General features: G+C 48.6%; 1 protein-coding gene across 3 annotated transcripts in view; it reads left to right on the top strand.

Annotated features, from left to right (window-relative positions):
* Nucleotides 1–21,195, top strand: part of Rfx4 (regulatory factor X, 4 (influences HLA class II expression)) — a 165,602-nt gene that overhangs the window by 22,357 nt on the left and 122,050 nt on the right. The gene's annotated exons all lie outside the window — the stretch shown is intronic.

Genomic DNA, 21,195 nt, shown 5'->3' on the forward strand with positions numbered 1-21,195 from the left:
GCGCCCTCCGCGGTCCTCTGTGAAAGGAGGGGAGGCCAGCCAGGCTGACGTGGAAGTCGGGGCTGCGGCAGCAACTCACTGCTCGCAGACTCATCTTCTGCGGTGGACTTGCCAGCCGCTGTCCCCAGAGACCCCGTTCTAGTGATGTTGCCACTGGGCCAACTTGGGAAGGGCAGCGGCCGTGGGTTAAAGGTTGCTGTGCTGTCATTGTTTTCCCGTCACCAATGTCCTTGCTATTGGAAAGTAAAACTTTTCTCCCAGACATAGACCAAGGAACTGGAGTTGACGCCTGGACATACCAGAAATAGGGCGGGAGAACCAGCTTATTGTAGCTGTCATCTCCGGCACGGTCAGAAGCACCTTTGTCACTTGGTCAGTGATACTCATGGTCTTAGCTCAGTCTTCTCAAAGCCTTGGCCTGGAGCCACCCATGCGCAGCCCTAGGGCATCTGTCCAGCACACTGAACTCTGGGCATGAGCTTCTGTCATAACCACTCTGCTTTTATACCCTTGAGGGAAATTTGACATAAGCTACACGGCTCTTACGTGAACAGTTTGATGAATCTTTTCATGTATCATATCCACCTTGTATAAACACAATCCAGAAAAAGACACAGGCTCCCTTTCCTGTTTAAGGTTGACTGTATTTTGTGACCCGGATATACCACTCTTTCTTTATCCATTCTTCTATGGGTGGACATCTGAGTCATTTCCAGCTTTGGACCATTGTGAATAATGTGCGTGGACATGGATTTGGGCACACACCCAGAACGGGAGTTATTAGCACATATGGTGACTTTCTGTTTTGTTTTTGAGAAATCACAAACCTGGTTTCTGTAGCACTGCACAGTTTTATATTCCCCCAGAAATGCCCAGGAGTTCCAGTTCCTCCCTCTCCCGGCCACCACTTCGGATTCTGATTTTTGTTGCTTTTGTTTTGTAACAACCACCCTGATAAGCGTGGAGTGGTATCTCATTGTAGGCTTTCTTCCTTTTTATTTTTATTAGTGTGTAGCTGTAGGGCATAGTGATCTCATTCACTGCAGGTGCTTGGGCCATGTACATAACACGTCTTCCTTCTTTTCATGTCCCCTCCCCTCCCCTAGCCCCTCCACCTCTTGGTCCCTGCCCATTCGCAAAAGGTCAGTCTCCCTGTTTCCTATCATCTGTCCTTTATTTTGCTCTTTAAGTTCCTTATTCTTTGGGTCTTTAGATTTCTCACGTAAGAGAACCCATGTGATGGTTAAGCTTGCATGTTCACTGTGGTTTTCATTTGTATCTCCCAAATGATTCATCAGTACATTCAGCATCTCATCAGGGGCTTATTTACCAGGTCTGTATCTTCTCTGGAGAAATGTCCTTTGCCCAATTTTTACCAGGTTATTTTTGTGTTTTTAAGTTGTAGGATTCTTTATACATTCTGAATATTAGCCCCTTGTGGATGTACGATTTACCAATATTTTTCTCTCATTGTATAGATTGTCTTTTCACCCTGTTGATTGTATTCTTTAATGCACAAAAGGTTTTTATTTGGAGATAGTAGTTGTATACAAAACTGTTCATGTGAGATTTATGTACTTTGCTTTCAGAAATCTCCACCTTCTTTTTTTCCTTATTTGCTGGCAGTGCCTTTTGTGCTGTATTCAAGAAATCATTTCCAAATCCGTTTTTGTAAAGCTTTGCCCTGCATTCGTGTCTAAGAGTTTATGTGTGGGGTCTCACAGTTAGGTCTGTGAGCCACTCGGAGTTCATATTTGTTTGAACAGGGTAGGTAAGGGTCCAACTTTCCTTCTCTCCATGTAGATATCGAGTCTTCTCAGCGTAGAAAAGACTGTCCTTTCTCTGCCAAATGGCCCTGGTGCCTTGTCAAAAATCATTTGACCACCACACATGGTGGCACACAGCTATAATTTCAGCTACTCAGGGGGCTGAGGCAGGAAGATTACAAGTTTGAGGCCAGCTGTGGCAACTAAGCATGACCCTCCCTCATAACAAAACATCTAAAGGTCTGGAGACGTAGCTCAGTGCTGTAGCACTTGCCCAGGATGCACAAGGCCCTGTGTTCAATCCCAGCACTAAAAACTTCACTTGACTGTATATGCGGGGATTTTGTCTGTGTTTTCTATTCTATTCTGTCAGCCAGTGTGTCTGCCTTTATCCAGGAACCACCCTGTAGCTTTGAGGTAAGTTTTGAACTCAGAAAATGAGAGATCTCCAGTGTTGGTATTTTTGTTCCAGATTGTTTTGGCTACTTAAGGTTCTTTGAGAGCCATATGAATTTTAAAATGGGCTTTTCTATTTCTCCAGAAATGCCTCTGGGATTTTGTTTGCTTTTTGCAGTATTGGAGGTGGAACCCAGGGCCTCACTGATGCTAAGCAAGTGCTCTGCCGTGGAACTACATTGCCAGTCTATTTTATTTTACTTCTATTCTATTCTATTCTATTCTAGTCTAGTCTAGTCTAGTCTAGTCTAGTCTAGTCTAGTCTATTATTCTACTCTATTCTATTTACTTATTTATTTTGAGATAGGATCTCGCTAAGTTGCTCAGGATGACCTCAGATTTGTGATTCTCCTGGCTCAGGCTTCAGCGTAGCTGGGATTGTAGAATTGTGTCACCGTACTTGGCACCTTTGACTGAGTTTTGCACTGGATCTGTAGATTACATTGGGCAGTTTTGACATCTTAATATTAAGTTATTCGTTCTATAAACACAGGCTGTTTTTCAATTGGTTAGTGTCTTTACTTTTTTTTCAACATTTTATAGCTTTCCTGCATATGAGTCTGGGTGAGCTTTATTTCAAAGTATTTTATTCTTTATGATTAAAAACAGAGTTATTTCCTGTACAGACTGTTCAATGCTAGTTCACAGAAATGCAGCTGATCTCTGAGTGTTGATTTTGTATCCTGCAACTTTCCTGAATTTGTCTGTCAGTTCTAATACAGTGTGTGTGTGTGTGTGAGTGTGTGCACCTGTGTGTGCATGTGTGGGTATGTGTGGAACCTTTGGAGTTTTCCACATATAGAATCCATGTTATCTGTGAACAGAGCTAATTTTACTTTTTCTTACCAATTTAGAATCCTTTTATTTCTTTTTCTTGCCTAATTGCTCTAGCTAGTACTATGTTAGAAAGAAGCAATAAAAGCAGGCAAGCTTGTGTGGCTCTGACTCTTAGATGAAAAGACTGCACCGTTCTCCCATTGAGTGTGCTGTTAGAAGCGGGTTTTTCATACAGAGTCTCTATTATGTTGAGGTTGAAGTAGTTCCTTCTATGTCTAGTTTGTTCAGTGGGTTTTTTTTTTTATCATGAAAAGGACTTGAACATCATTGTGTTTTTTTCTATGCCAGTTGATATGATCGTATTTTTTCCCTTCATTTTGTCAATGTGGTACTGATTGATTTTCATATGTTGGACCATCTTTGAATTTAAGGAATACATTCTGCTGCACAGTGTGCAATGTCCCGCCCCCCTTTTTGGAAACAAGGTCTTGCTGTGTAGTTCAGGCTGGCCTTGAACTCACAGTGTAGCTCAGGCTGGCCTCGGGAACTCATGGTGATCCTCCTGCCTCAGGCTTCCAAGTGCTGGGATTATATAGGTGTGCACCATCAAGTCCTGCCTACAATCCCTTTCATATGTTGTTGAATTCTATCTACCAGTGTGTGGTGGAGGATATCTGCAGTAGTAGTGAGTCACAAGAGATATTGGTCTGGTGGTTTTTTTCTCTGTGGTGTCTTTGATCTTGGTGTTGTGGAAGGCTGGCTTTGTTCAGTAAGTTTGGAAGTGTGCCTGTCACTTCCATTTGCTGAAGGGTTTGAGAAAGATTGATGCTTTGAACATCCTTGTACTTCTTTTCATGGTCATAAGCATACACTTCTGTTAGTATTTTCCCAGGAATAAAATTACTAGATCATGGAATATATGTATCCTTAGCTTTAGTAGGCTCTGCCAAACAATTTTCTAGAGTAGCCTTACCAATTTGGACTCCATCCGCAATTTATAAGGGTTTCAACTGTCTTACTTCCTTGCCCATATTTGGTGTAATCATGCCATGAGTACACAGTGTATATCACTGTGATTCTAATTTGCATTTCCCTGATGCCTAAAGAGGGTAGAATTTTACCATGTTTGTTGGACAGTGTAAAGTACCTATGCCTGTGGGTGTGTTTTTTTTAATTGCCTTCTTAGCAATTTGTAGAAGTTGTTCTTGTATCATAAATAAGAGATATTTGCCAGGTAAAAGCATTGCAAACATTTCTCTTAGTTCAAGGCTTGTCTTTGTCATTCTCTCAGTGGTAACGTGATGAGCAGCAGTTATGAATTCCGTAAAGTCCAGTTTAGCAATGTTCTTCTCCTAGAGTTGGTGCTTTTTGTGCACCTTAAATCATTGCCTGCCTCAAGGCCATGGAGATTTTTTATATATTGTCTAGAAGCTTTGTAAGTTTACGTTTCACTTTTACCTCACCACTCTCTCTGGAACTTTTGCATATGGTGTGAAGGAAATGTCAAGGTTCTTTTCCTCCTAGTATTCATTTTCGAGGGCGAGAGCACTATTTGCCGAAACATTGTCAATACCCACTGAATTTCAGTAGCATTCTTATCATGGATTGACAGGTCACATACGTCAGGATATGTATCTGGGTTTTTATGCTGAACTATGTTTTATTGTCTATTTTGGGCTAATAATATAATCCTTATTTCTGTGCTTTTATAATAATTTGTGATGTCTGGTGACATAAGACTTCTTGTCCTTCTTTTCTTCTTCTTCAGGATTGTTCTGCATAATCTAACATGAATCTAACTTTCTTACCGTTTCCATACAGACCGCAGAACTGAATGGGAGGCGCCGGAGGGAGCGGGAAGGATGGGAGGGAAGGGGCTGTAAAAAGAATTAAGAGGTGTTACGGCTATGGACCTACTCCACACGATACCTGTGATCATTATCTACTGCAAACATGTGCCAATGAAAAAGAAATGAAAAATAAAATTAAAAAGACTTTGAAAAATAACTGCTAGGCTTTTATATTGGTATTCCACTGAATCTATAAAAAATTTGGGACAAACTGGCACATTAACAACATTAAATTTCTGATTCATAGATTTAGGATTGGACCTCATATGGTTAGATTGTCTTTAAGTTTTCCTGGCTAGAAGTTCTGCACATCTTTCTTTAGATTTGCTTCTAGGTAAATGATTTTCACTGCTAATGTGAGTACTATTAATTTTTTTCTAATTATTAGTGCCACGTGGAAATGTGATTTTTTTAGGTGGTAACTTTGTATCCTGCCACTTTGCTAAATTTACTTATTTACCATGAGTTTATATTTTTGAGTATTATTCTCTATCAAATCAGCTCACCTAAGAATATACGAGCTTTGCAGGATGATCTTCGTGTTTTCCTCTCCCGTGCTTTGCCCTGGCTGGGACCTCGGAGCAGCGCTAACAGTGAGTGTCCTTGCCGAGCTCCCAGCTAGCGGGAGAAAGTGTTCGGTGACGTTTGCTGACTTTTGTAGATAAGAAAATGCCCTTCTATTCCTGATTTGCTGAGGAATTCTTCTTGAATGGGTATGGAATTTTATCAGACACTTGTTCTGCATCTGTTACCATGATCCTGTGTTTTTCTCCTTTATTTCTCGTTCTTTTTCAAATTTTTATTTTTATTAGTCCGGGTATACAGTGCGTGTTGATGACGCTCCTCTCGGGGAGCTGGCGCATGTGCAGAACGCATCTTCGTTCTTTTTACGTTCCTCTCCCCTGCCCTCCCCTCCCCACATCTCTTAGTCTCCTTCCCATTTGCAAAACATCCACCTCCTTTTATTTTGTCGGTGTGAATCCCATCGGTTGAACTTTGAATGTGAAACCCACCTTGCATTCCTGGAACACTTAATCAGAGGTGTTACCGTTACATAGCGCCGGTTCAGACTGACCATCATGCTGCTACGGATTTTGTCATTTATGTTCATGAGATTCATTGGCCTCTGGTTTTCATTCCTTACGAGGTCCTCATCAGGTTTCAGTGTCAAGATTAAACAGGTCATAAAAAAAGGTGGGCCGCTTCCCGGTCCTCTGTTGTTTCGAAGAGTTTGTGTAAGATTGGCCTCTTCCTTAAATGTTTGGAAGTCTTCCACACTGAAGTCACCCAGGTTTGTTTCTACGAAGGAAGGTGTTTAATGACGTGTTTAATTTTTTAAGTGACTGTAGAATTCCTCATGTCTTTGTATTTCCTGTTCTGTTACTTCTAATCAGTGTCATTAAGTTTATTCACATGGTATTCCAGCTTTCCCTCTGTTATGCTTTTGCTGTGCATGGTGATATGTGTAGCGATATATGCACAGTGATAGTCTCCCACTGAGGAAAACAATGCGCAACTTCTTTTTATTTTTTTCTGGTACCAGGAATCGAACTCATGACGTTGCACTTGCCAAGCAGGCGCTCTGCCTCTGAGCTAAATCCCCAGCCCAACAATGAGCAGCTTCTGTTTACTCCTTTTTCCTTAGTCCGGCCAAGGTTTGTCAATTTTATTAGAATTCCAAAATCCGACTTTTGACTTTGTTTTTCTCCATTTGACTCACTTTTCCATTACATTCATCTCTGCTCTGTGTTGTTTCCTGAACTCTTTTTGAGATTAATTTATGGTCTTTTTCTAGCTTTGGGGACAGAGGCTTAGATCATCTTTTTAGCATTTTAGATGATAGGAAATTGAAGTTGTAAATTTTCCTCTAGGCATAACTGTATCCCATAGATGTCACAATTTTATTTTGACTCAGGTAAACGTATTTTGAAATTTTTATTGTGATTTTGTTTTTTACTTGGAGTTTAGAAACCTAATGACACTTTCCAAACACTTTGGGGCTTTGTCCTGTCTTCTGGTGTTTATTTCTGCTGTGGTCAGGGAACTTCTGCGGAGTGAGTTCAACAGTTAACGTTGTTGGGATTTTCTGACCCAACACAGGGTCCATTTTGGTCAGTTTCCACGTGCATTTGAAAAGAATGTGTATTCTGCTGTCCCTGAAGGACTGTCCGTCAGGTACCAGGCATGCTGGCTCGGGTAATCATGTTAGTCAACATCCCAGGCCCTGAGAGTCTTCTTTTTGCTCTTGTTTGTCCTCTTACTTAAGGAGACAAGCATCTTAAGATTTCTGACTCTAATTCTCTTTATATTTGTATTTCATTTCAGTTTTGTTAAGTTTTAGAAACATGTTTTTGTGTGCATATGGTGCTGGGAATTGAACCCGGGGCCTTGTGCATGCAAGGCAAGAGCTCTACCACTGAGCCATGTCCCCAGCCCTTAAAACATATCTTAAAGTATCCATTCCTTAGAAACTTAAGATTGCTATATCCTCCTGTTGAAACGTCACCGATTATTACTATTATAATTATTTGTTGTTGTTGTTACATGTTTTTCCCTTATCTCTAGTAATACCTTTTGCCTTGAAGTGTATTTTGTCTGATAGTAACACAATTATACCAGTTTTCTTTTACTTGGCTTGGGGTATGTTTTTCCTTTTTATTTTCAGTCTTAGTGTATTCAGTGTTGTTCGCTGTTTTGGTTTGTTTTGTGCTAGGGAATGGACTCGGTACCTCACGCGTGCTAAGCCCATATTCTACTACTGAGATGGAGTCACAGCCCCAGGGTTAAGGCCTTTAAAATATAACCCTAAAAATTCCAGTCTGATAATCTTCACCTTTAATTGGAACATTTAGACCATTTGAATTTAATGCCATTATTGGCATTGCTGGGATTAAGTCGATGAATTTACTATGGGTTTTTGTTGTTATTGTTATTGTTATTGTTTTGTTTGCAATACTGGGGATTGAACCCAGGGCCTTTGCGGTGAGCTACAGCCTTAGCTCATTTTATTTTATTTTATTTTATTTCATTTTATGGCAGGGTCTTGCTCAGATGCTAAATTGCCTATGCTGGCCCCAAACTTGTGATCCTACTGCCTCAGCCTCCCAGAGAGCTGGCGTCACAGGCGTGGACTACCAGCCTGATTTCTTTTTAGGTTTTGGGGAAGATTAATGGAATTTCTTTTTTCTTTAATGGGAAGCTTTCCTCTGCTAGTTTTCCAATTACATGCTCTTTTACAGTGGAAATCCTAGAGGTTACAATATGCACCCTTCTTACCTGAGCTCAGACCTCACAGTCCCCCTGCCCAGGGTAGCAGCTCTCTATCAGGTTAATCGAAGTGGCCCCTTTTGCACCCTCTGAGCTCTTGCTTTACTGTATTTTACTTCTAAACATGTTGCAAGTCATTATTATTATTATTATTTTAAATATTCAATATTTATTCACATAGTTACCCTTTCCAGGGTTTTTTGCATCTTGCCACTACCTTGTGCTTCCATGTGAAAGCATTTTTACTTTCACACCAAGAAATTATCTTTTTTTTCTGGTGATACAGTGCAGTACAGCAAAGACCAAGGCAGGCGTCTCTATCCCACCTATAGTTTTGAAGGATACTTTTGCTGGGTATAAAATTTGAAGTTGGTGAAAAATGTCCTGCTTTGTTTTTCTTTTCTTGTCCACACTTCACAGATTTATCATTTCATTGTCTTTTGAGCTCCAAATGTGTCTGTGGAAAAGTTAGTCATCAGGTTGATTTCCCCTCCTTGAGCTCATGCGTCTGTGCTTCTGACCTCTCTTAAGATGTTTTATGTCATCTTTGGTTTCCAGGACTTTCACCGTGACTCTTTTTCACTGTTTCCGAATCTCAGTTGATATTTTCATCACACTGCCCACTGTCCCCTCGATTTTTGACCGTGTTTCCTCTGTCGCTTTGAATATGCTAACTGTGGTTGTTTTAAAGTCCTTCTCTGATAACCACTATTGGAATCATCTCAGGACTGATGTCTATCATTTGCTTTTTTTGTTTTCCTCTTGGATTTCAGTCAGTTGGCCCTGTTTTTCAGTAATGCCTCATGGTTGCTGAATACCTTTGTGCAGAGCCGAGGAGCCTTTGGATGGCGACACTGACTGTCCACCATAAGCGCTGAGCTTGCACTAGCCGTGGCGAATGGCTGCCGCTCCCCTTGGTCCCACTGAGCCTCGCCTACCTCAGTTTGTCCATGCACCAGGACGTGGCCTCTCTTCTCAGAGTGTGGCTTTCTGGATCCATGGAGAAAGCCCTGGGTATTTACCAAGCTCCCGCTGGACCCCTAACTTCCCGCTGGTGTTGTTCCCTTGGTTCCCTGGTTCCTGCCCTTGTGCATGTACAGCTTAGGAGTGAGCTAGAGACTTGGTAGGACTTGAATGTAGATCCTTCCCTCTCCTCCGCAGGTGTCTGGCTCTTTCTTTCTGTGTAGCTCCCTTTTCTCTGGAATTTTGCTCCTCAGAGCTTAGCTCCTCTGTCCTCCACAGCCTGGCCGTCCCATCCCGGGCTCAGTGGACCGTACTCCTCACTGGCTCCTGCTTCCAGCACAGCAGCTTGGAAAGACCCAGAGCCAAGCTTGATGACAGCGGAACGCACCTCCTGTACTTCCTGTCTGTCAAGACAGCTCGCACCTCCAGTGCTGTCTGTGCTGATTGCCTATAGTGCCTTCAGATAGCTGTGCTTGCATTTTGTAGCACATCTGTGCAATCCAGGGTAGTGATTCCGCATGGGGCAGTTGGTATATCCTGACCATTTTCAGTCCCCCGGCCCTTCCTCATCTCTAAGAGTCTGCTCTCTCACTTTCTACCATTGCTCCTTTATTTTATTCATTACTTTATTTTACTTTAGGCTTCTCATATGTGAGTAAATACGTGATATTTAACTCTCTGGGTTTTGCTTGTTTCACTTACCATGATGGTGTCCCGTTCCACTCATTTTCCTGCAAAAGACATGATTCATTTTCTTTATGGCTGAATGAATTCCATTGTGTATAGATACCACATTTTCTCTCAGCATCTGTTGGTGGGCACCTAGGCTGTTCCCAGAGCTCAGCTACTGAGAATTACACTGCTGTAAAAAGGGCGAGTATCTTCGTCACTCCTCGTCTCTGGGACAAAACACCCAACACCTGCAGCTGAAAGGAGGGGGGCGTTATTTCGGATCATGTTTCAGTCTGTGGTCTGCTGGCTCCGAGACAGAAACATCAAGTCAGAAGGGCCTGGCGGAGGAGAGCTGCTCACCCCATGGTGGACAGGAAGCAGGGAGCGAAGGGAGAGAATCTGTCAAAATTGCCCCACTGCAGTGATCCTCCTTTCCCACCAGATCCCACCTCTAACAGCCAGTCAGCTCTAAGCCCCTTGATTAGATCAGCCTCCAAAAGTCCTGAGCTCTTGAGTCCCTGGGAGGACATCCAGGAATAAACCATAACACTGCACATGTATCGCTGCAGTGTGCTGTTTAATTTCTTTCAGGAATACACCCAGGAGAGGCCTAGAGGGTCACATGGAATTTCTAATTTTAGTTTGTTGAGGAATCTCCATGCTGACTTCCATAGTAGTTGTACTGGCTTTTGAGAAGTGTCTTTTCAGTGTATTTGCCAATTTTTCAATTGGGTCATTTGTTTTTGGGGGGTTAATATTTTGAGATTTTTATGTATTCTTGACATTAGTCCTCTATCAAAAGAGTAGCTAGCAAAAAATTCTCCCAATCTTTAGGTTCTCTTGGCTCTGTTGTTTGTTTCCCTTGCTGTGCAGACGCTTTCTAACTTGGTACAGTCCCATTTGTTGATGTTGAACGTGATTGCCTTTGCTGTTGGAGTTCTCCTCAGGAAGTCTTTGCCCGTGCCTGTGGTTTCAAGTGTCTCCTGACTTCCAGAAGTCTCAAAGTTTCTGTCTTTATATCTAGGTCTTTGATCCATTTTGATTTGATTTAGTCCAGAGTGAGAGATAGGGATCTAGTTTCAGTCTTCTGCAAGTGGATATCAAGTTCTCCCAGCCCCATTTGTTAAAGAGCTTGTCTTTTTTCCAACATATTTTTGACTTCTTTTCAAAGTATCAGTTGGGCATGGGTTCCAAAGTCTGTGCTCTACCCCACTGCCTACATGTCTGTTTTTGTCCCGGGACCATGTTATTCTTGTTACTATTACCTTGTAGTAAACTTGAAATCCAGTGCTGGGAAGCCTCCAGCCTTGCTCTCTCTGCTCAGGATTATTTGTCTGTTCTGTGTCCTTTGCAATCCCATGTGAATTTTATGCCTGTCTTTTCTAGTTCTGCAAAGAATGATGCTGACATTTTAATAGGGATTCCATTAAATCTATAGGTCACTTGCGGTAATGTAGCCGTTTGTATGGCCTTGTTCTTCTGACCCCCAAGCAGGAGTCTTGCTTCTTCCTGAGGTCCTCTTTACTCTCTTCCTTCAGAGCTTAGTGAGTTTTGCCATCGAAGCCGTTCTTCTCCTTGGTTAGGTTGATTCCTGAGTATTTAATTTTTTCAAGCTGTTGTGAATGGGGTTGTTTCCCTGATTTTTTTCCAGTGGGTTCATTATTGGTGTGCGGGAATGCTGTGGATTTTTGTGTAGTGATTTCCTATCCTAGCTTCTCCATACTCTCTTACAGTTGTTTTTACTGAGTGAGTTAATTCAGCATGAGCTACCTTGTTGTGGGGAGAACTGGACCGGCAACTTGGAGATCAGGATATTGAGACCGAGAGAAGGGAAGTGACTTTCTAAAATTACACAGGAAGTCAGTGCCCACTCTAGATCTAAAACCTGGGCACCCCACTCCTGTCCACATAGAAGAATAAAGAAGTTCATATGTTGTTTATATTTAAAACACAAAAATGACATTTAAAAAACGTGTCACCCAACTGTAAAAGTTATGTGGACAAATATTGTGGAAACAAACCGAGGAAAGAAAATACTCGCCTCTAACCTGACTACGGAGGTAGGACCACCTCGACGCTTTTGTGTGCCTCCTCTCACCCTTCTGCTAGGAGTGCCTTGCTGAACACACTTTGTGTCTGCGGGAACCCACAGCTGATGCTGCAGGGCTGTCACTGGTGCAGGCCCAGCCCACGATCTCATTAATGTCCCACGAGTCCTAGGTGCTTAGTGCTGCTGACCATCGCCAGCCGGGGGAAACGGAGGCCGGGACAGGCTTGAGCGGGTCGGGTGTGTCGGCTCTTGAGTCCTGGCACTCTTCTGCCACTCAGAACAGAGATTGGTGTTCAGAGATTCAAAGCTCTCACCCCTGGCCCTAGGAGAAGGAGCGGTGCAGCAGGGAGCGTTCCCGCCCCTCTCGGGGGCTGGGTTATGCAGCTTCTGCCCCAGCTCAGGCCTCACCCCATGTGGTTCACAACTGGAGCCCCAGATGGGCACAGAAAATGGTCACAGCTTGATAATTTAACTGAGGGAGAAACCCCCAGATTTACTATATTAAGAATGCTTGGGATCGTTAGGGTTTTAACTGCAGTTTAAATGTTGCACATATTATTATCTTATTTAACCAGAGATGGGAGGCAGGAGGTCACAGGGTTTATTCAACAGCTCAACGCCATCAAGGACCCAAGCTGTGTGTGTCTCTCCGCTACTCCCCTCAGTTATTAGAGTTCCATCCTCATGTTAGTGCCTCACGATTACAGGATGGCTGCACAGGTCCGGGTGTCAGGTCTATATCCAAGATAGGAAGACAGAGTAAGGGGGTGGAACCAGTTACCTTTCTTCTTGTGCATCTTCTTTTCATCAGAAAACAAGTCTTCCCCAGAAGGCCCCAGCAGACTTATTTTACTTCTCTTTTTGTTTACGATTATTATTTTTTCCAGAACTCTTATCATTTGTAGCTGAAAAGAAGATGAAAGAGAATATAATCATGAAAAGAATAGGGCTGTGAGGGTTGGACCGTCCACAGGCCAGATCCAGCCTGTGGCCTGTTGTCATGTACCCCGTGATCTTCATTTTAGAAAAATGTTAAGGGGGAAAAAGGAGAAAAGGCGTAGATTATGTGTGACCCAGAAGCCCTGAAATATCCACTGCTGGGCCCTTCGTGGGAACGTTTGCACCTCTTGGCTTGGAAACCTCAGACTTGCCTGTGGGACACCCCCTTACCTCCCTGAGTGAGTTTGGGGCTCACCTGTGAGCAGGAAGAAGAAGGCGTGGCTGCCGGGCGGGGCCTGGGGATCTGCAGGCAACAGCCGCTTCCAGGCTGCAGGGAGGGGAGTAAGCCCGCCGGGGTACTGGCGGAGCCGGGAGGCAGTGGTGCCGAGGTCCTGGCGAGGGTGGCGTGATGTGTGTGGTGAGGGAGAGGCTGGAGTCGCGGCGGGCCCGGGAAGCAGGGCTCATTTCGGTGGCACGCAGGTGGAGGAAACCCCTCGGCCAGTGGCTGAGGTCCTAGCGGCCTGGCGGGTGCAGACCCTGGCCGCCTTGCGGGGCTTCCAGGCCCTCCTTCCCACCGCAGCCCTTTGTGCGGTCAGGAGGGCGCCAGGGCGGAGCGACTTCCAAGTCCATGGGCTCCAGAAAGCAAAGCCCTGAGGGGACCGAGCCACACTGCAGGGACACATGTCCTGGGGGAGCTGCGCCAGGGGCCCAAGCGCCCGCGCCTGGACTGCGGAAACCCAGAGCAGAGAGCGGAGTTAGGTCTGCTTGGCATCGGGCAGCTGGGCGAGTCCTAACCTTTGCTCCTCCGGAAGGGAGGTGTCTATCAACCCCATGCCACAGAGGAGGGAACTGCAGAGCTTGTGCGATTTATTGGACGCTATAGCAAGCGAAAGGCAGAGTCCAGGCTGCAGCTTAGAGCCGGCTTGCTTTCCACTCCCTGAATTCTGTGGGTCCCTGCTGTCCAGGAGCCCAGACGCAGAAGTCCAGTCACACTGGCTGTCGACAACACGGGGCTGCGTGTGACGGTTTCCTTCGGGTGATGTTGGATCCTGAGCCACCTGGGGTCACCGTGCGCTCCAGTGCAGACCGCCCCAGAGATTCCCTGGAGAGGTCGCAAGCCGGAAGGTGTCTGGTGGACTTCCGGGAGGAGGTGGCGCTGGCATGGGCCGGGGGTCCCTGTGGTGATGGTAAAGGATGGAGGCGGAGAGCCTCGAGCCGGGTTCTGAGAGTTCTGGTTTGCATTGAGCAGAGCAGTGAGGGATCATGGGAAACGGGCTGGAGCTGCGCGTGGGGCCACAGTGTGGAGGCGCTTGGATGCCGAGCAAGGGATGAAGAACTCCTTCACCCAGGTGCCACGGACGAGCTGGCTGGAGGAGTGACACATCGATGGAGCATTTTTAAAGTTAACCTGGAAGTTCTGTGCCAGAGGACAAGTGCCAGGCGGGACTGGGGACTTGGTCACGGCCACGTTGAGAAGACGGAGTTGCAGGCCGGGTGTGTTGGAAGGGTGGGGGAGTGGGAGGGGTGGGGTTGTAAGATGGACCAAAAAGCAGATGTGCGGTGGGATCTTCGGGTTCCAGTCTCCATCCGTAGGAACTAGAGCAGGTCAGATCTGACCAGGAGGCCCACGTCCTGTCCCCTGCAGGCCTCCAATTGCCCGGGTCTAAGTCCAGCGACCCAGCTCCACACTGTGACTCGCACGGCACCCTTCAGCCGCCCCCTGACAGGACGTAGCTGTCTCCCCCCGGGGCGGTGACTGCTGACAGCAGGGCAACGGGAAAGGTCTGGGCGCAGCGGCAGGATGGCCCAGGAGACCTGGCCACAGTGGTCCCGAGGTGGCGAGACCCTCATGGTCGTATGTGAGTAGCGCCCGCATCAGGGCCGCCGAGGTGTGCTCCGTCAGCACCCGCAGCACACCCGCCTCGTTACCCAGTGGGGCGGGACAGCTATGACTTCATAAAAAGGGTCCGGAGAGGAGGAAGTGTGGCCGCCAGGACAGCCAGCGACAGGGGAGACCGCCCACCCGCTCTCATCCAATTGATTCCTTTCTTCCTTCCTTCCGTGCTGCTGGTGATCAGGTCCAGGGCCTGGTGCATGTTAGGGAGCGCTGCCCCTCTGAGCTCCGCCCCAGCCCCTGCGGGCTTTGAAAGAATCCATGGCTTTTGGGGCGTCTGTCCTGAGTGTTCCTGGCTGGACCAGCCGGCGCCCCTGGGCTGGGGTCGTGATACAGACGGCCCCCAGGCCCCGCCCTGTCTCGAGGGTCTGTTCTGACCACGCTGCCCCTGCCAGCCGACTGTCCCCGAGGGGCTGATGGAGAACAAGGTGCTCCCAGCCCCCACCAGGCCCCCCCTTCAGCTTTGGGGGCTGCACATCCCCAGGAACGGACCGACTGTGTATTAGCATAGTAGGGCGGGTACCCAGGTTGCTCAGGAAGTGCTTGTGAAGCTTAGGACATTAGGGAAAAAGAGACTGTGAAAGCCCCGCAGGCCGTGGGTTTATAACTGGCTTTCAGTTCGGGGCGGCGGCAGCACTTGGCCGTGTGGCACATTCTTCCTTTACACGTCCCTCCCACCGGGCCTTTCCTGGGTGCTGATTCAATGTGTGTTGAACATGTAATATATTCATATGGTCCAAAGCTCAAAATCTCTGCAAAGAACTCATGAAGAAGACTTTCTTCCTCCTCTCGCCCCATCCTCTAGCTTCCTAGTGGCAAGCATGTTTATTAGTTTATTTTACATTCTTCCAGTATTTCCTCACACAAAGAAAAATGCAAATGTATTTTCTTTTCGCCACTTACACTCAAAAAGTAGGCTTCTGTGTGCATTGTCCTGTGACTTGCTGTTCTCACATAATTACGAACCCGAGTGTTCCATGTCAGTGAGAATATAGAAAGCCTTGTCATTCTCCTGCTTGTTTAAATCCCTTTTCACAGGTGCATCGTATTCCACCAAGAGGCTGTAGCATAGTTTAGGGCTTCACATGAACCACCGGGCTCTGCAAACTTGTGCTTTCTCAGACGGGGCAACGACCAGCACCATTCGGACGTGTCTGGGTGCAGCTGTGGGGTCGGTTCGCAGACCTTGGGAGGCAGCTGCGGAAAGGTTTCTGGGACATGAGCAGATCCTGTCCTCGGACCTGTGGCGGGAGGACGCCCCTTCCCCACAGCTCCGTAGCAGGCTGTGTGGCCGCAGCTCCCACCCAGACTGCTCTGAGAGGAGAGAAATGGAATCCTCAGGCGGTTTCCCTTTTCCCTGAGTGAGGCCGAGGCCGCGCCCGCCGGGCCTTTGCATCGTGTCTTCGCGCTTTGCCCGTCGCTCCTCTCGCTTTCGTCTTTCCTCCCGGTTCTGCCGGGCGCTTTCCTGGAGGGGCTGGTGGGGCCGCTGTGCAGCAACGTGACGGTGTTCCCGGCAGGCTGTGGTCTTTCCGCTCATGTTCTGTATTTCTTTCCCTTACACAGAGAGCTTGAAAGCTGAGCGTGGTGGCGTACACCTGCAATTCCAGCACGTGGAAGCTGAGGCGGGAAGATCGCTGAGCGTCTTACTGTGTAGCCCACGCTGACCTTACACTCTCAGCAATTCTCCCGCCTTGGCTTTCCAGGAGTGTGCCGCCATGCTGGGGGCTTGGGAGTTTTAGGCAGTGAAATGCATCGTCTTCCCTGACCTTGGGGTCGTGTACCATAGTTAGGCTCTGCCGTGCCAAGGTTCTGAAGGAATTCGAGCAGAGCAGGGGATAGCAGGTGTGGCCCGCTCTGAGCCAAGCTCACAGCCCTGTTCCCACGGGGAGAGAGGCTTGCTGCCAGCCGCTGTGCCCACGGCCAAAGGCCTGCGTGCCAGGCCCGGCCTCAGCCGCCGCTCCTCTAGGCGGGCGAGGGGCTGGGAGGCGAGGCGTTGGCAGCCGCTGGTTCCCAGCAGGTGAGCCAGCCAGGTGCAGCGGGCCGCCTAATGAGAGGAAATAGAATTAGAACTCCAGGTGAAACTCAAGATTCCCGCAAGCCAAACCTTTCCTGGGATTTGCAAAGAGTAATTAAGTTAGAAACGTTCTCCCTCAATGCTCCGCTGTGCCAGGCTGGCTCAGGGCAGGAAATGCCTGAGAGTGGGTCCCGGACCTTGGGAATGCAGCAGAGGCAGAGCGCTTAGGACAGCCGGGGTTCTGCGGACACCAAGTTCCCTAACCTCTTCAGCCCGAGGCTCAGGGTTTGGAGAGACAGGACTCAGAGGCGGGGCTGGGTCCTTGCCTTCACCCCCCACTGACTCTGTGACCCCAGATGGCTTCGCTCCTGAGCCTCCGTACCTTCCTCTGTGAGAGGGAAAATGCCAGCAGTTCGCCCCGACACTGCAGCTGCACCGTGGAGCCTGCAGGCGCGGGACTCAATGTCTTCTGCACGATACGCTGCTCACTCCCAGGGAAGCTGTGAAGTCAGTCACTGGAAGAGCTCCGCATGGCGCCTGGCCCCCTGGAGTCCTCAGCCAACGTCCCCAGGGCGCTGCCGTTGTGCGTGCCGGCTAGGATCAGTCATAGTCTGATTTTAATCGTGCATTCATTCCACAAACACTTCCTGAGCCTCTCCCACGTGTGTGGGGGAGATGCTCGGAGAGGACGGGCTCACCCAGCCGCAAGGTGGAAGGAGTCGGAGGTGCAGGCTGAACGCGGTGCCTTTCGAAGCTCAACCCCCAGGGGTGGCGTTTGCAGGCGAGATGTAGGAGGTGGTCAGGTCATGAGGGCAGCGCCTCACACATGGAATTAGTGCCCTTCTAAGGACCCAGAGGCAGCCTCATCCCTCTGCCACATGCATGCCCTTCGCCTCCGGGACTGTGAGAAGTGCCACCCAGTCGCTGGCAGCCTGAACAGACTAGAACAGTCAGGGCACGGTGGCCACTGCCTGCCATGAGGGCTGCACTGGGGAGCGGCCAGGTGCTGGGGACCACAGAGCAGGTGACCCTGTCCCAAGGCAGCAGGCCCCTCTGGAGCAGGGACACCACGACAGTCATGGGGCCGCGTCTACAGCAGGCACCTGTACCTGGGACCGGGGTGGACCGGCCAGTGCGCAGGCAGCTCTGTGTCTCGCACTGCCTGACCCGGCTCCGAGCACTCAGGAAGTCACATAGCTGGTCCCGGGGGTGGACGAGAGGCTGGAGGTCGGGCCGCAGAGCTTGTGTCAAGAGCAGAGCGAGGCAGCCTGGACCAAGCCACCAGCATGTGCTCTCCGCCCTCCCCCGACCCCAGGCCGGCTCCGTCTGCACCACGGTGCCGCAGCGTCCTCCAGCTCCCCCAGGCAGTGCCCCGGCCTGGAGAGTTACTGGCTGCCACCCCCATGCGGAGCTCAGGACCGCGACTGTGTCTGTGGGGAATGGCGACAGCCAGGACCCAGAGCCGGCAGGGAGGAGGGAGCCTGGCCTGCAGACCCGGCTCGAGCCGCCACACCGGAGGGGAAAGAGCCTGAGAGGCCCAGCCGCCGCTGTCAGGTGGCTGCGCGGCAGGGTCACAGGGGCCTGGGCAGGTGGCTGTGTCGAAATAGCAGCAGCCTCTGTGTCACCTCGCACCGCACTGTGGCAAGTCCATGTCCACGTGCGCGCACACCACACACACACACACACACCATCCTCACAGCCTCAGGCAGCGTCTTGGCCTGGCCAGAGCCCAGGCCCCTCGTTTATGAAGGTGGAAAAGGGCTGGGGTGGAGCTCAGTGCGGAGGCCTGGGCCCGATCCCCTGGGCCACAAAGAAGAACCAGTTTCCACAGCTCCGTGCTGGCTGCACGGGGCGGGGGGTGGGGTGCGGCGAGAATGCCAGAGCCCAGGAGTGGTGAGCGGTGCCTGGCCCGGTGCTTGATTAAAGAAGCTTTTATTATTATGGAGTTTTTAAAAAAAACTGCGTCTAGTTTTAAAGCGAATGCAGTGGCACTCACCTGTTAATCCTAGCTACTCAGGAGGCTGAAGCAGGAGGATCCTAAATTTGAGGCCAGCCTAGGCAACTTAACAGCTTAGGGAGACTCCGTCTCAAAATAAAAAATAAAAAGGGTTGGTGCTGTGGCTCAGTGATAGAGCACTTGCCTGGCATTTGAGGCCCTAGGTTCCATCAAAGCAAAACCAAAAACACACAAACAAAAACATATCTAGTTTTTAACATGTATGTTTGTTGGTTGGTTTGTTTGGGATAGGGTCTTTCTACATAGTTCAGGCTGGCCTTGAACTCACCATGTAGCTCAGCCTGGCCTCAAATTGACAGAGATCCTCCTGCCTCAGCCTCCAGAGTGCTGGGACTATAGGCGTGTGCTACCAGGCCCAGCTTTAACTGATGTTGTTATACTTAATCCCCAAACCTGCTAGTGATGTAAGTCAGGAGACTCTTTCTAGGTAAGAGCCCCCGGGCTCCTCTGTCCTCAGGGCCTGTCCTTCCTTCCAAGGGCATCAGGGCAGCCATAGACCAGAGTGCCCTCATGTGTCTCCTGCTGTGTGTGTGTGTGTGCCTGTGTGCATGTGTGTGCGTGTGTGCATGTACGTGTGTGTACTCTATTGAGAAGGGCTTGGAGTCAAAGAGTTTCAAATTTTCTCTACATTTTTCAAATTGAAAAATAAATACATGCTGCTTTTGCAAGCTGAAGAGAAGTTTGTTTTTAGACGCCGACCACCCCTGCAGGGCTCGGCTCACCTGCTGTGAGGCCCCGCAGTCCCCGGTGTGTGTCCAGGCCCCGTCCCAGGCCTGTGAATCTTCCAGGCACAAACCAGGCCTCCCTGCCTGCCTCCAGCAGCTGAGCCCACCGAGCAGGGCCTGCCAGCGGCATCCAGCATGGCCAGTGCCCAGCCAATGCCCTTGGGCTCCTACCCCTTCTCTTTCTGCCCAGCTACCATGGGGTGGGCACCTTATCACCCTCAGCCAGGGACAGGGCTGTCTTCCGGCACTAGCAGGAAACGGGCATTAGGCAGCACCCCCAGCTCTTCTCTTCCACCTGGCACACCCACCAGGGACCTGTGCTGCAGCTGCCTTGCTTTGGGAGGGTGACGTGGTCTTTGAGGTCCCCATGTGTTAGGGTTTAGATGTAAAATGTCCCCCAGAGTCTCATAAGTTCAGAAGTGAGGCTCTTGGAAGGTGACTGGATCACAGGATTCGCTCACTGATGAATGCAGAGCTGAGTGTGCTAGTAGAAGGCGGGGCTCACTGGGAGAGGCGGGTCACAGGGGCGTGACCCAGAAGGTGTCCTCTTGTCCCTGGCTCCTCCCTCCTCTCTCTGCTTCCTGGCTGCCATGGCGTGAGCAGCTCTCCTCCATCAGGCCCTTCCACCGTGCTGTTTCTGCCCTGAAGCCCGCCAACCATGGACTGCACCCCCCGGAACTGTGAGCAAACAGACCTCTTGTCCTTTAAGCTGCAGGACCAGGTGTATTGTCCCAGGGATAAAAAAGTGACTAATGCACCACGTGTTTGTCTGTTTCTTCCCTTCTCCTTCCTGTGGCTAATTTCCACCCTACCTTCCTGCCCCCTGACTTCCATCTCTGGCTCACCCTGGGGTGCAGCTCTCTTTACCACTTCTTCTAGGAAGCCTCCCTGTGCTCCCCACTTTCTTATGCGCTGGGGGTTGGTGGCCCCTCTTCACCCACCTGCATCATGGCATTTGTAAGTTCTCACTGAACTGGGCCTCTCCTCGCCTTTATCTTTCCCTTTCCCAACCAAACTCAAGGCCAAGAGGTTCATTGCTTAGCCCTGTCTCTGCTGGCACAAACGAGGTCTTCAGTAAATATCTGTTGAACCAATTAATACGATTCTTAGTGGCTTCCTTGCTCATGGCCAATAAGCCTTCAGATTGATACCAGAATCTAGGTCTTGTGGCATCTTGTCCAGGTTGAAAAAAATGCTAAAATGTACAGGACCAGGAAAAAATACAGTGCAAACCCAGAACATTTGAGAGGCAACAAAAATGTCAACCACATACCAGTGCAAGCTAGATAAAGGTGAATTTTGGTTGTTTATGTACCTCTCCTTTTTTAAAAAAAAAAAAAAAATGCTATTGGTTGTTTCTTACACAGCCTTTTGTCTCTTTGATTATTTGCTTAAGGTAATTAATATAGTGTCTAGGAGTCGGGTTGTGAGCCCAGTCCCATGAGCATTTTTGATGGCTCTCAATGTGATTGCCAAATTGTCTACCAAAACCATTACCCCGGCGAACGCCGGCTTGACCTTGTACACACCAGCACCGGGAATTCCCAATATTTCAAGTTCACCTTACATCAGGAAGGTAAGTTGGGCCCCGCGATGCGATTCCTTTTTATTTCGGTGTGAACAGCAGAGGTGGAGCATCGTTTATGTGTTTATTTACCTACAGTCTCAGGAGTTTATGCTCTTTATTATGCTGTCCTACTTTATTTTACGTGGAAGATTGTAGCTGGCAGACTTGATTGTTTAGGTGCTCGGTGGAGGCGCTGTGCCAAAGGCAGGAGCTGCCCGGGGCTGCTAGGACCTCATCC

Source organism: Chinchilla lanigera, unplaced genomic scaffold, assembly GCF_000276665.1.
Source record: "Chinchilla lanigera isolate Chin_1 unplaced genomic scaffold, ChiLan1.0 scaffold00004, whole genome shotgun sequence".
Classification (NCBI taxonomy): Eukaryota; Metazoa; Chordata; class Mammalia; order Rodentia; family Chinchillidae; genus Chinchilla; species Chinchilla lanigera.